Raw genomic sequence first — 15,412 nt, forward strand, 5'->3', positions numbered from 1 at the left:
CAAAATTCATATGGATGGCAATAATTCAAATGAAGTGCACGTACTTGCAAACATATTCTCTTTAAACAACCATGAATATTTTTGAAAGTTAGCATGATTAGGAGAAAATCATTGGATCTTAGGATAGATTTACTCCTCCCAGCCAGTACTTGGGTAAGACCCATGGTTTTGACCTCATGAATGCAGCACTCAAAGCAAATGACATGATCAATTCAGTTTTGCATTGATCATGACTGGTGTGAAGCTGATATCAATTTATATTGAACCAAAATCAGTCACAGAGATTGCTTATTAGTAGGGTGACCTTATGATATATCATCCAAATTGGGACGATTTTGAAAGTGAAGTGTTGCTATTAATAACAATGCTGGAACGACAGAATTAACTGGAACTGTCCTGAGCAAACATGAATGCATGGTTAACCTTCAAGTAGCCTATGAATAATGGCTATTGGCTTATGCTTAATGACACTACTTTCTGTAAGGAAAATATATGGTCCTGCAGGGTCCAAAAAATGAAACAGCACTCACATTATGGAAGCAGACATTCCCTAGAATGTTTCTTCAAATAAGCTTTGTTTACAGAAAGGGCAGGCTTCATATTTTAATCATAAATACCTTTATTCATTCTTAATCCCTTGAAGAACAGAAAGCTCCTGAAATGTGTTTTAATAATACATATTTTCATGTAACTTCAGTCTCCTTACTGCCTCATTTATCTGGTCAGTGAAATCATAATGCTTGCCTTGTTGAACTGTGAATAGATTCTCCTAGCCCATCTACAGTTCTTTACTTACTAATTTCTCTTTGCCAGTGGCCTGCAGAGCAGAGCCCTGATTTCAAATGCTATCTCCAAACGGAATGGCAGTGGGAGGCCAATGGAATCTACCAAGGAAAGCATATTGGAAGGATGTTTAAAAAAATTATAATGGCCTGTCTTGATTTTGATGCTAATCTCATATTAAGTCCTACAGCGTTTCTTGAAAATAATGGCATGGAAATGACTTAAAGGAATTTTGCTCTCCCTAGGACTGCCTCTTCTTTGTTAATATATTTATTAATACTGTGCATTTAAGATTTATTAAGCTGTTTTAAAATATTAAGCTGAAAATATTGGTCTGTCAATTAATGGAAAACTTGAACAGCAGGCAACTTTTATTCCAATGTTTATATCACTGTTTCTTTTATTCAAGTTTAGCCTCAGGCAAAATAGTAGAGTCAGCAAGACTTCTCTTTTACACACAGCTTACATCTTTCAGTGCCTGTCTCTACCGTTTTGTATCTTCCAGGGTTCATTACTATTACCTATTACTCCAAGGTCTTGGTCTCTCTGTACCATCTAGTGATAATTTTATTAGTTGTAGCTGAGAGAAGCCTAATACACTCCTCTTTCTAAGGTCTTCACATTTTTATTGCAGATGTAAAGTTACCCCTCTAATACACAATGTTTAAGCAAAGTGAAATGAATCTGAATAGTGAAATTTTAGAAACTGTAATACACAATCCCAACACACAGTATAAAACCCTTTTAAAAGCTGTTATACAATGGAAACAATCTTTTCCCATTAAAAAGAAATGTGTTAACTTGTGAGTATTGATGATGTTGATATCAGAGGGAAATCACAGGGGGAACTGAGATGGCTTTGCACTGAGGGATGAATACTCACACATACATACCCCGTATTCATCAAATTTAAGAAACACAAACTATAGATTAGCCATTATTGTGAGTCACTAAAGGGCAGAGGGTATGTTTTCTATTTTCTTTCTGGCTTTGCCTCTGGTCCAACTGGTAAATGTAATTGACTCAGATATTTTTTTTTATTTGCTTACTTTTTGTTTGTTATTTTGGTAGAATAAGAGAAGGAATGAAGCAAGGAGAAAGTTAGGGAAGAAAAGAACCATCTGGTATTTAAACACAAACCTGTGCTTATCATGACAAGATCTTCCTGTATGTTGAACATAGTGGATTTTTTCCCTTCTACTGTGTACCTCTTTTTTAACATGTCATCATATACTTATGGAAGAAGTCAGGATTGTACCTGACCACAGAAAGGAGGCTATCTACTAAAAATTAATGTGTTCTTCTCATCCTGAGCTTTCCAGGTAAATAACATAAGTAGCTTTTCTTTTGTTTATCTGCTTCAATCTTGAGATCTTGAACTTTTGATCATAATTTTCCCAATGAAAGAAGTCCAAAACTTACAAAGAAATATGCTAAACAAGTTTTTGATATGCCAATGTTCCAATGTCATTCAGACAGTAGTTGATTCCTAAATATTGGTTGAATGAATAAATACCTAACAGAAGGTTGTCAAAAGTGTGCTAACCATTCATTCTTTTCACTCCTATTTCAAGATATTTGCTAGGATCCTTATTTTCTACCTTCTTGAAGTAAATGTGCTCTGGTGATTTACTTTGGTCAATCAAATGTGAACTGAAGTAACATGTATCACCGTATGAAAGCCATCTTTAAGATTCACATGTGTTCTCTGTTTACCACAATACAACAGAAAATGGTGAGATATTCTTTGGTGGAAAACGTATCCATTTGTGTTCCTGAATCTGTACTATGCATAACAGTCAAATTGCAATGAAGGTGTGTTGTAAAACATTCATCAGATTAAGCTGCTGAAGATATTTATTAGTGGAGTATAATCTAGTCTATTCCAACAGTCCCATATATACTCAAAAGATGCCAAAGTTGACCCTGCCTCCAGTGGGACCATCAACTCACCTCTAGCTGGGCCTGAGAGGAAATGACATTCCTGCTAGGATGAGATGCTACAGCAATTCAATTCTAATTTTTCTCAGATTCCACCTGTGATATCTTCCTTTATGTCATTTGTAAGAAAAGAAGGAAGGAAGGACAGAGAGTAAGAGAGAAGGAGAGGGGCAGGAGAGAGAAACTTTATTGTGCATTGTATCTTACATGTTTACCATATTCACATTGTTTGATGTTTTTACAGCAACCCTGTACAAAATAATGTGGTGCATATTTTTAAAATAATTATTTTAGAACAGTTTTAGCATTACAGAAAACTTACAAAGATAATAGAGTTCCTATATATCATGCAGTTCCTCCTGTTATTATCAGCTTATATTTGTATAATATACTTGTTATAATTAAAGAACTATTACTGATATGTGATTAATGAAAATCCATACTTTTTCATGATTTTCTTAGTTTTTTTTGGGGGGATGGGTACTGGGATTGAACTCAGATGTACTCCACCACTAAGCCATATCCCTAGCCCTATTTTGTATTTTATTTAGAGACATGTCTCACTGAGTTGCTTAGCACCTTGCTTTTGCTAAAGCTGGCTTTGAACTCACATCCTCCAGCCTCAGCATCCTGAGGTACTAGGATTACAGGTGTGCTTTCTTTCTTTTTTTCTGCTGTGGTGCAAGGATTCCTGCATGCTAGACACTGAGTTACATCCCCAGTCCTCATCATGTTATTTCAAGGGTGTTTGCTACAACATGATTTATCTCTATTAATGATGACCTTAATTACCCAATTGAGATGATTTTTGTTAGGTTTCTCCATTATGGAGTTACTTTTTCTTCCCTTTCCATTCTGTTCTCTTGTGAAAGGTATTACTATTTATAGTTAAAAGGTTATATTCTACCCTCTTCAAGTCACAGCCTATATATACAATTTTTGGAGTTTTTCTGCATAGCAGATTTGTCTGTTTTCTCTCATTCAGTTTTTTATTCAATCACTTAATTTACACCAGCATAAAAGTTGACAAAGTGGTACATACCTGTAATCCCAGCAACTCCAGAGGCCAGGGCAGGAAGATCACAATTTGAAGTCATGCCTTGGCAACTTAGCAAGGCTGTGTCTTAAAATAAAAATTAAAAGTGCTAGGGACATAGCTCAGGGATAAACTGACCCTGGTTTTATTCCCAGTACCAAAAAAATATTATCTCAGTATAATAACATAACAGGTAGTTCCAGAGTAGCAATCCATTACTATTCTATTTGTGAGTGTGTGTGTGTGTGTGTGTGTGTGTGTATGTTGAGCATTTTATGGCAATTGCAAGATGATCTAGTCTAATCTTGTGCATTTCTTTCCCCATTTCTAGAATCAATTATTTCTCCAAGAATCTTTGATTTCTTTCATTGAATAGTGGTTCTACAAATAAGATCTGAGTGGTAGATGTGTTTATAGCTACTGGAAAGTCACTAATGCTAGGTCATCTCAGTGAGTACAGCAAGGAAATACAGTAGTTTTGTCTTATCTTTGGAAAGTACATTCCAATCCTCTCCAGTGTGTATCTGAAACTGTATACTACTGAACCATATAAATATGTGTTTTTCCTGTACATGCATGCCTATGATTAAGTTTAATTTATAAATTAGGTAAAGTAAGATATTAACATCAAATAATAATAATTACAACAATATATAAATGCAATAAATTTATAAGAATGTGATCTCTCCCTTTTGTTTTTTCTCTCAAAATGTTTTACTGTAGTGTACTCTACTTCTTATGATGATATAAGATGGTGCCATGTCTTTGGGGAGAGACACAGTATGGTGAATGACACAGGCATGTAATGAGGTGTTTGACTACTATGTGAGGGTTACCTGAACACCAACCCTGTGATTTCAGGTCAGTCAATTAAATAACTTGAACAGCTGCTATGAGACAAGCAGGCAACTGGGCTCATATCTCTTTGTCTTGGATATGCAGGACAAAGGGATGATTCATATCCTGGGTGGGACACAGCATGAGATTTCATCTTGCTACTTACCAGCATGCAATTCAAAACTTAGGAATTTTCCACATCTGAAATCTTCCATTTAATATTCATAGACTGAAGTTGATGGCCGGTAACTGAAACTCTGGAAAGCAAAACCATGAATAAGAAAGTGAAACTGCATATGTCTGTAAATGAATTCATTTATATATTCATACCTATGAATAGTTCTATAACCATCTACAAAATCTACATTAAGTTCAACAAGTGCCTATAGTAATGTCTCCAACTCTAATTAATTAGATCTTTTCACTTGCTTGTCTGTAATCCCTCCATCCAACCATGAGAAATCTGGTTCTCAACATGATACTTGTTTTTAATCTTGTTTTATAGACATGGGCAGTCACATTTACAGAAATATTATGACTTGCCTAAGGTCTGTAAGTGGTACATCAGCTTTCAACCCAAAGCACAGTCATGTTTTAAATCCAAATCCAATGCTCTGGAGGTCTTTATTCTACAACCATGAACTTCAGGATTTGTCAGTATTACATGTGGTTTGAGAGAGTGCCTCTGCTATTATCTCTAACTACTGAAAGTAAAAATAAAAATACAATCTTATAATAGATATATAGAAGACTGTGTATGTTTATACACACACACACGTACACACACATACACGGTAACTTGGTCATAACAAAAGAATATTGTAGAGCTGGTACATTCAGCCTCTCTTTTAGAAACTAGAGAAACATTTAAACAAAGCAAAACAAAGCAAAACAAAATTCTGCTATCATTCTTAGTTATACAGCATGTTTCCAGTTAACATGTGCTAAAGAGAAAACAGAAGAGAATGGATTTAGTTTTAATTTTATTATGGTGATTCCTGTTCAGCATTGTTGAACTTACTGATAAAGAATACTGCCTCATTAGCATCATTTTTCTCTTTAGCTGCCATTTAGTAATAATATTCATGAGATCAGACTCTTGCTTAATTTTCTACGCATTGAGAAATTTTGATACTGTGTTTCTTTTTTTTTATTTTTATTTTTTTTATTGATTGTTCAAAACATTACAGAGCTCAAGACATATCATCTTTCATACATTCGACTCAATTGGGTTTTGAACTCCCCAAATACATAATACAGACTCACTTCTGTTACATACTCACATTTTTACATAATGGCATATTAGTGACTGTTGTATTCTGCTACCTTTCCTATCCCCTACTATCCTCCCTCCCCTCCCCTCCCCTCCCATCTTCCCTCTCTACCTCCTCTGCTGTTGTGCAATTCTTTCCCCTTTTTTTCCCCCCACCCCCTTGCCCCTCATAACCTCTTATAATTTTGTGTATCACTGAAGGTCTCCTACCATTTCCATATGTTTTCCCTTCTCTCTTCCTTTCTCTCCCCCCATTCGTCTTAGTTTACTGTTAGTCTTTTCCTCATGCTCTTCCTTCCTGTTCTATTCTTAGTGGCTCTCTTTATATCAAAGAAGACATTTGACATTTGTTTTTTAGGGCTTGGCTAGCTTCACTTAGCATAATCTGCTCTAATGCCATCCATTTCCCTGCAAATTCTATGATTTTGTCGTTTCTTAGTGCTGCATAATACTCCATTGTGTATAGCTGCCACAATTTTTTTATCCACTCATCTATTGAAGGGCATCTAGGTTGGTTCCACAGTCTAGCTATTGTGAATTGTGCTGCTATAATCATTGATGTGGCCGTATCCGTATAGTGTGCTCTTTTAAGGTCCTCAGGGAATAGTCCAAGAAGGGCAATAGCTGGGTCAAATGGTGGATCCATTCCCAGCTTTCCCAGGAATCTCCATACTGCTTTCCAAATTGGCCTCACCATTTTGCAGTCCCACCAGCAGTGAACAAGTGTGCCCTTTTCCCCACATCCTCGCCAACACTTATTGTTGTTTGACTTCATAATGGCTGCCAATCTTACAGGAGTGAAATGGTATCTTAGGGTGGTTTTGATTTGCATTTCTCTGATTGCTAGAGATGGTGAGCATTTTCTCATGTGCTTGTGGATTGAATGTATGTCCTCCTCTGAGAAGTGTCTGTTCAGGTCCTTGGCCCATTTGTTGATTGGATTATTTGTTATCTTATTGTTTAATTTTTTGAGTTCTTTGTACATTCTGGATATTAGGGCTCTATCTGAGGTGTGAGGGGTAAAAATTTGTTCCCAGGATGTAGGCTCTCTATTTACCTCTTTTACTGTTTCTCTTGCTGAGAAAAAACTTTTTAGTTTAAGTAGGTCCCATTTGTTTATTCTTGTTATTAACTCTTGGGCTAAGGGCGTTCTATTAAGGAATTTGGAGCCCGACCCCACAATATGTAGGTCGTAGCCAACTTTTCCTTCTACCAGACGCAGTGTCTCTGTTTTTATATCTAGCTCCTTGATCCATTTTGAGTTAACTTTTGTGGCTGGCGAGAGAAAGGGATTCAATTTCATTTTGTTGCATATGGATTTCCAATTTTCCCAACACCATTTGTTGAAGATGCTATCCTTCCTCCATTGCATGTTTTTAGCCCCTTTATCAAATATAAGATAGTTGTAACTTTGTGGATTAGTCTCTGTGTCCTCTATTCTGTACCATTGGTCCACCTGCCTGTTTTGGTACCAGTACCATGCTGTTTTTGTTACTATTGAGACAGGAAGACACACACAATTTAAACAGACCAATAACAAAGGAAGAAATAGAAGAAGCCATCAAAAGACTACCAACCAAGAAAAGCCCTGGACCTGATGGGTATACAGCGGAGTTCTACAAAACCTTCAAAGAAGAACTAATACCAATACTTTTCAAACTATTTCAAGAAATAGAAAAAGAAGGAGCTCTTCCAAATTCATTCTATGAGGCCAACATCACCCTGATCCCAAAACCAGACAAAGACACTTCAAAGAAAGAAAACTACAGACCAATATCTCTAATGAACTTGGATGCAAAAATTCTCAATAAAATTCTGGCGAATCGAATACAAAAACATATCAGAAAACTTGTGCACCATGATCAAGTAGGATTCATCCCTGGGATGCAAGGCTGGTTCAATATACGGAAATCAATACATGCTATTCACCACATCAATAGGCTTAAAGACAAGAACCATATGATCATCTCGATAGATGCAGAAAAAGCATTTGACAAAATACAACATCCCTTTATGTTCAAAACATTAGAAAAACTAGGGATATCAGGAACTTACCTCAACATTGTAAAAGCTATATATGCTAAACCTCAGGCTAGCATCATCCTAAACAGAGAAAAACTGAAGGCATTCCCTCTAAAATCTGGAACAAGACAGGGATGTCCTCTATCACCACTTCTATTCAATTTAGTTCTCGAAGTACTAGCCAGAGCAATTAGACAGACAAAAGAAATTAAATGCATAAAAATAGGAAAAGAAGAAATTAAATTATCGCTATTTGCAGATGACATGATAATTTACTTAACAGACCCAAAAGGATCTACAAAGAAGCTGCTAGAGTTAATAAATGAATTCAGCAAAGTGGCAGGATATAAAATCAACACGCACAAATCAAAGGCATTCCTGTATATCAGCAACAAAACCTCTGAAATGGAAATAAGGAAAACCACTCCATTCACAATATCCTCAAAGAAAATAAGATACTTGGGAATCAACCTAACAAAAGAGGTGAAAGATTTATACAATGAAAACTACAGAACCCTAAAGAGAGAGATAGAAGAAGGTCTCAGAAGATGGAAAAATGTACCCTGTTCATGGATAGGCAGAACTAACATCATCAAAATGGCGATATTACCCAAAGTTCTCTACAGGTTTAATGCGATGCCAATCATAATCCCAAAGACATTTCTTGTAGAAATAGATAAAGCAATCATGAAATTCATATGGAAAAACAAAAGACCCAGAATAGCAAAAGCAATTCAAAGCAGGAAGTGTGAATCTGGAGGTATAGCGATACCAGAGCTCAAACTGTGTTTCTTTTTAAAGCTAACCTATGCTATTTACACTTTCTGTCTGCATGATAAACAGATATTTTAGTTTTACTTTTCTGGAAGGTTGTCAAAGCCTTTTTGTCTTGGTGTATACGAGAAGAGATCAGTTTTATTGTGATTGTGATCTCTTTCTCATTCTAGTAGAATTTTTGTATAAATTTCCTGAGCATCTTTAAATTGTTATATACACAGCTGTCAGTCTGGCATGACTTAAAGCAATTTTAGCTGGAGGCAAAAAGACTAACCTTTGGAGATCTCTTTAAGCTCTGGGTTAATATTTTTTAAAAAATTGATGTTGTGGTGGAATATTTTTAGATGGAAGCAAATTCTCTTCCTTAGAGTTTATCAAGTTCAGTTTAGGGATTTAGGCATCAGCCCTGATTGAATAGAACCTGAAGAAGAAAGAATATTCTATTAATCTGTAATTATTCTATTTTTTGTTAGAGGATGAGCATGCCTAAAGCAAACAATATTTCCTTTCTGGCTTGTTTCCACATTTCTATGGTCAGGATTTTGCAGCAATATCTTTGCTCCATTCTTGACTTCAAATTAGTCTTCTTAAACACAACTACCCTCATGGCATATGCTCCCTTGTTGAAAAGTCATATAGCTCTTCATTTCCAAGATTTTGACCTCACTTGAATTCAGAATAGGAATTTTTATTTTGCCCTATAATTGCCATATTATTCATGAGATTTTTAAGTGTTGTTTAAATTGTCATTTCACTGTATCCTAACTTTCCAACTTCAAATTTTCCTATGCTTTAAATAATGCTGTTACCTTCACCTAAAACTGTTTTCTCCTTCTGTTGCTTAGATATGCCTTACCTCTCTCAGAATAGCCAAAGTCTCACTTCCTCCTTGAAGAGCTCCTTACTGCTATGAGCTCATTGGTTTTCTTTAAAATAGTCATAGAATTTAAAGCCCGTTATTTCACATATATATACCTAGTGAAACTATCTATGTCTATAATTGGAGTGTATTACATAACTGGTGCTTATATTCTGCTATCTAGTGTTTTATCTTATTCTACATATAGCAGTATTCTCTTCCCAACTGTATTGTAAATTTGTTCCAAGTTCTATGCCTTCTAATTCTTAATCTTTACATTGCTTTATGAACAACTAAGAGCATGACACTCAATACAGATGATCCCTAAATAGAAAGCATATGACTTGCAAATGATCTTCACATATTAGCTAAAGCCATTCCTTTGGCTTTCACTTACCAGGTCCAGTTCATTTAATTCTGTAGATGAAAAAGCTAGTATGAAAAAGAATGCTAGAGTTTTAGAGAATATCTGGGTCACAGATTTAAGAAACAAGTAAATTATCCCAAGTTATTTCATGATAAGACTCTTGGACTGGAGTGCATATGTGGTAGTTTCACACTCTTTTTTCTTGTTATTAGTGGAAAACTATAAATTTTAGAGTTTAAAAGAAGGCCAAATAAATCCCAGACTGAGCCTTTCGCAGTGCATGGTTTTTAGCCAATTGTTATTGCAAGGCATGGCATTATGAACACTGAAATCAGAAGATAGTAATGCCTACATATTGTTTCTAATTATTATATAAAGTCTAATTATTATATAATAGTCTTCCTAGTTTTAGTCTGTATAACATTTCACTGTAGATACTGGAAAATAATAAAAGGTACTGAAATTAATACAGCATATTTATTTTATCCTTCATAATTTATAAGTGAGCATCTGAAGCAGAGAAAGCTGAAATGATTTGGTCAAGCACATGGAACTAGGTAGCAGTACCATTCAGAAAGCAAATCAGGTGTCCTTCCTCCAGGATTATGCTTTTACTGCAGGCTGTGTTCTTTCCACCACATTTCTCAAGATTCTTCTTCATTATTGCCTTCTTCTTCCACTCAACCCTCTTGTAGAATGGGGATCAACATCTTCCCACAGTGCAATAGTGTATAGATGAAGGATCCTCATCTCCACAATTGCCTTTTGTGCTCTTGGCTCTGGGTTTGATGTTGTTTCAGAACAGTTTTCATTACTGAGTTAGTAATCTCATTATAATAACAGAATAAATACTGTAAAGCATTAAAAGCAAGATAAGAGAAACACATTTACACTAATAATAGGGTCATTGATATAATTATCTCACAGCAGTTCACATCAGATAATTTTTAGAATAAAACCCATAAATACAAAATAAATACTTCTCATGATTGTGCTTTCTTAACTAATAAAATCCAGAATTAAACTGTGCTTGGTACAAATCTAAGGTACAGTGATCTTTTGTCAGCTATTGTTTATATAGAAGTATTTAATGAGAGTTTTAGAAATTATTTTGGTAGAAATAAACCATTTCAAAAAAAGGTAGTAGAACTTTAAATTATAGAGAGGAGTATGTAAACAGGATGGCACACCTAGGATTATTATAACGGGACTCTCAAAGCCTAGACACCAAGACCAGAACTTACTGTACACAGATCCTGCAGAGGCCCATTCTATGCATCAGGGTAAAAGCAGAATCCATGCTTTAATGTTTGTTACTATTTTAAGTTTATGAGTCATGCTTCCTGGTCTCCTATAGCACCTTTTTAGCAAGTTTCTACTGTCCTGTGTGTTCTTGCTATTTTTACATGTAGCACACCTCACTACCTTAAAAAGGTTTTCTCTTCCTCTACTCTCAGGTTTGTTACTGATATTTGCTAATGCATTCATTGGTATGACTGAGGAAATACAATACAGATTGAGAGCTTATCTCAGTTCTTCTAAGATATCACTTTAATCCTAAAAATAGATATTTCATAGATTATGGCAAACAATGTCTAACATGGATGACCCTTTTATTGTCCTTCAATGTGAATGGCATTTGTGTGGGCATGTGAGTTGAATTTGCATCTTCTATTCATCATACACAAATTAGGTAATATCTAAGCCTTTTATAAAGGAAATGGCTAAATAAAATCATTACTCATTACCAAACTATAATTCAAGACTCTCCACTTTGCTTTCACTGTAATAGTAGTAGGAGGTGGAGACTTTGCAGAGGTGATTAGATAAGGCAGCGCCCTCATAATTGAGATTAGTGCCCTCATAAAAAGAGATTATATAGAGAGCTTCCTTGTCCTTCCAGCAAGCAAGGACACAGCCAGAGGTGCTGTCTTATGAACCAAGAAGTGAGATCTCACCAGACACAGAATTTTCTAGAGCCTTGATTTTTTAAAATATTTTTTTAAGTTGTAGATGGACAGAGTACCTTTATTTTATGTATTTATTTTTATGTGGTGTTGAGGATCAAACCCAGGGCCTCACACATGCCAGGCAAGCACTCCACCACTGAGCCACAAACCAGCCCAGAGAGCCTTGATCTTGGACTTCTCAGCTTTCAGAACTATAAGAACTAAATTTCTGTTTTATAAACTACCCAGTATGGTATTTTGTTATAGCAGTCTGAATAGACTGACAATAGTGATCCTCAAAAAACATGTAACAATGAATAAAAACATTTCAATGTTTTTGATAAGCAAAGTAAAAAACAGAGGAAGAATCTAATGAGGCATAATGAAGGGCATGCTAGATTTTCTCAGTCATCTGCTTATGAATCTTGATCTATTATTTACTATTTGTGAGAATTTCAGCAAAGCACTAAACGTTTCTAAACTCAATTTCTCCCTTATTGGTAAAGAGGGATTGCCTCCTTTGATGACTAAATGAGGTCAAGAAGAGGAATTGCTGTAGCAGGCATGTAACTTACTGTAGTTCACTCTGTTCATCCTTGAATCATTAAGCTGTTCATTATAGAGGCAGAAAGTCTGAAGCCTGTCTAACCCTGTATTCTCTCTAACCATGGCTCATTCTCATTCATTTATACCTGCTCTTATTTAAAAAAAAATCATCATTTTAACTCCTAAACTTGTAGAATTATAACAAACATATGGAAATGTGATAAAAATCCTCAGATTTCATCTCACTGCAGTCAGAATGGCAATTATCAAGAATACAAGCAATAATAAGTTTTGGTGAGGATATGGAGAAAAAGGTATACTCATACATTGCTGATGAGAAGGCAAACTGATGAAACCATTATTAAAAGTGGTATGGAGATTCCTCAAAAAACTTGGAATGCAACCACCAATTGACCCATCTATCCCACTTCTCAGTTTATACCCAAATGACTTAAAATTAGTATATTACTATGATTCCACCACATCAATGTTTATAGCACCTCAATTCACAATAGCTAGACTACCAAACCAAACCAAACTAGGTTCCTTTCAACAGATGAATGAGTTTTTCAAATGTGATACACACACACACACACACACACACACACACACACATAATTGAATATTACTCAGTCTTTAAAAAAATGAGATGATTGTGTTTGCCAGTAAATGAATGGAGCTGGAGAAAATCATGCTAAATGAAATAAGCCAATCCCAAAAAACCAAAAGCTCAATGTTTCCTCTCATTTTGAGGATGCTAGTTCACAATGGGGGCTGGGAGGGAGGGCACTAGGGAAAAAAATAGAGTGACTTTAGATTCGATGGAAGGGAGTGAAGGGAGGGAAGAGTGTGGGGGGGGAAGGATAGTAGAATGAATTAGACATTATCACCCTATGTGCATATGTAAATGTATGACTGGTGGGATATATATCCAGAAGAATGAGAAATTATACCCTATTATAAATGATACATCAAAGTTCATTCTACTGTCATGTATAATTAATTAAAATAAATTTTTAACTTAATAAAAATATATATCTAGAACAAAAAAAAAGCATTATGTATAGTACATATGTATATGTACAAGTCAAATGAATTGTAGAGTTAGTAGTGGGGTGAACTCAGTTCAAGAGGCAGGACATCATCAGAACCCAAGTTTCCTGCATACTTCTCCCATGTCGTGATAACCCTCCCCAGCAGAAACCTCTAACCTAAACTTATGTATTCAATTTTTCACTTTCATTTACAGTTTTACATGTTTATCTAATTTTACTTGCATGCATTTGTGTGTATATATCTCTGCATCTGTGGCTATCACTAATTTTGTAATGATTCAGGCTAATATTCTCTTGAATGTGGCTTTTCCTCCTTTGTCTCTAAAACCAACCTTATTATAGGTGTAGTTTATTCATTTCAATTACCATATAGTATTTCCTTAAATATGCATGCCCATATCTTTGTTTTTTTTTAAAAGAGAGAGTAAGAGAGGAGAGAGAGAGAGAGAGAGAGAGAGAGAGAGAGAGAGAGAGAGAGAGAGAGAGAGAAAGAGAGAGAGAGAGAATTTTTAATATTTATTTATTTATTTTTTTAGTTCTCGGTGGACACAACATCTTTGTTGGTATGTGGTGCTGAGGATCGAACCTGGGCCGCACTCATGCCAGGTGAGCGCGCTACCACTTGAGCCACATCCCCAGCCCCATGCCCATATCTTTGTATAATTGCATATTGGTTGCTTTCAGTTCAGAACTACTATAAACAGTGTTGCTATGATGATTCTTGTACACTATGTATCTGTGCAAAAAGTCACATTTTTCCATAATAAATAAATTAAGATGGAATTGTAGAGTATAATATATGCATGTATTCATGTTTATTTGATCCTGAAATTGTATTTTCCAAAGTATTTATTGCAATGTACTTTTTGTATTTTTTATTAATTCTTTATGGTTATACATGATATTAGAGTTCATTCTGACATAATTATAAACGCACGGAATATAATTTGTTCCATTTCAGTCCCCTATATTTCCCCTTTCCCCTCCCTCTTCCTTTCTCCTTGTCACTTCCCTGTACTATACCCATCTTTCTGCTATTTGTTTATCTCATGGGGATACACAAAGGTCAAGATTTACTATGGAATATTTATACATGTACACAGGAAAGTTAAGTCAATTTTGTTCTACTGTTTTTCCCTTTTTCCATCCCTCCTCCCTACCAAACCCCTTCCTCTATCTTCATTGATCTCTCTTCTATTTTGATAGAATCTCTTTCCCTGGTCCTTATTTTAAACTACCTTCCATATATCAGAGAAAACATTTGACCTCCGACTTTCTCTGAGTCTGGCTTATTTTCTCTTAGCATGATGGTTTCCTGTTCTATCTATTTACTGGCAAAGGTCAAAATTTCATTCTTCTTTATGGCTGAATACTCCATTGCATATATATATCACATTTCCATTATCCATTCACCTGTTGACAGACCCCCTAGGTTGGATGCATAGTTTGGCTATTGTGAATTGTGGCTCTATAAACATTGATTTGGTGGCAATCTTATAGTAGGCAATCTTATAGTAGGTGGCAATCTTATTTAGATCTTTTGGATATATACCAAAAAGTGGGGTACCTGGATCATACGGTAGTTCCATTCCTAGTTTTTTGAGGAATCTCCATACTTCTTTCCAGACTGGTTGTACTAATTTTCAGTCCTATCAACAGTGAATAAGGGAACATTTTCCCCTACATCCTCACCAGCATTTATTATTATTTTTATTATTGATAATTGCCATTCTGACTGGAGTAAGATGGAATCTTTTTGATTTTCATTACCCTGACTGCTAGAGTTGTTGAACATTTTTTTTTCATATAATTGTTGGCTAATTATACTTTTTTGAGAAGTGTCTGTTAATTCTTTTGCACATTATAGATTATAAGTTAGGTTATTATTTTGGGGAGGTTTAGTGTTAGGTTTATAAATGAGTTTTTTATATATGTATTCTGGATATTATTTCCTTGAGAAGCAGGTG

At 35.3% G+C, this 15,412-nt stretch overlaps 1 long non-coding RNA gene across 1 annotated transcript in view; it reads left to right on the top strand.

Annotated features, from left to right (window-relative positions):
• Window positions 1–4,125: 4,125 nt before the first annotated feature.
• The window catches only part of LOC144377160 (uncharacterized), an 80,397-nt gene continuing 69,110 nt past the window's right edge, over window positions 4,126–15,412 (top strand). The window contains exons 1-2 of the long non-coding RNA XR_013437828.1: window positions 4,126–4,621; window positions 13,982–14,051. This is a non-coding gene — a long non-coding RNA (uncharacterized LOC144377160). The remainder of the gene's footprint in view (window positions 4,622–13,981; window positions 14,052–15,412) is intronic.

This window comes from Ictidomys tridecemlineatus, chromosome 4, assembly GCF_052094955.1.
Source record: "Ictidomys tridecemlineatus isolate mIctTri1 chromosome 4, mIctTri1.hap1, whole genome shotgun sequence".
Taxonomy (NCBI): Eukaryota; Metazoa; Chordata; class Mammalia; order Rodentia; family Sciuridae; genus Ictidomys; species Ictidomys tridecemlineatus.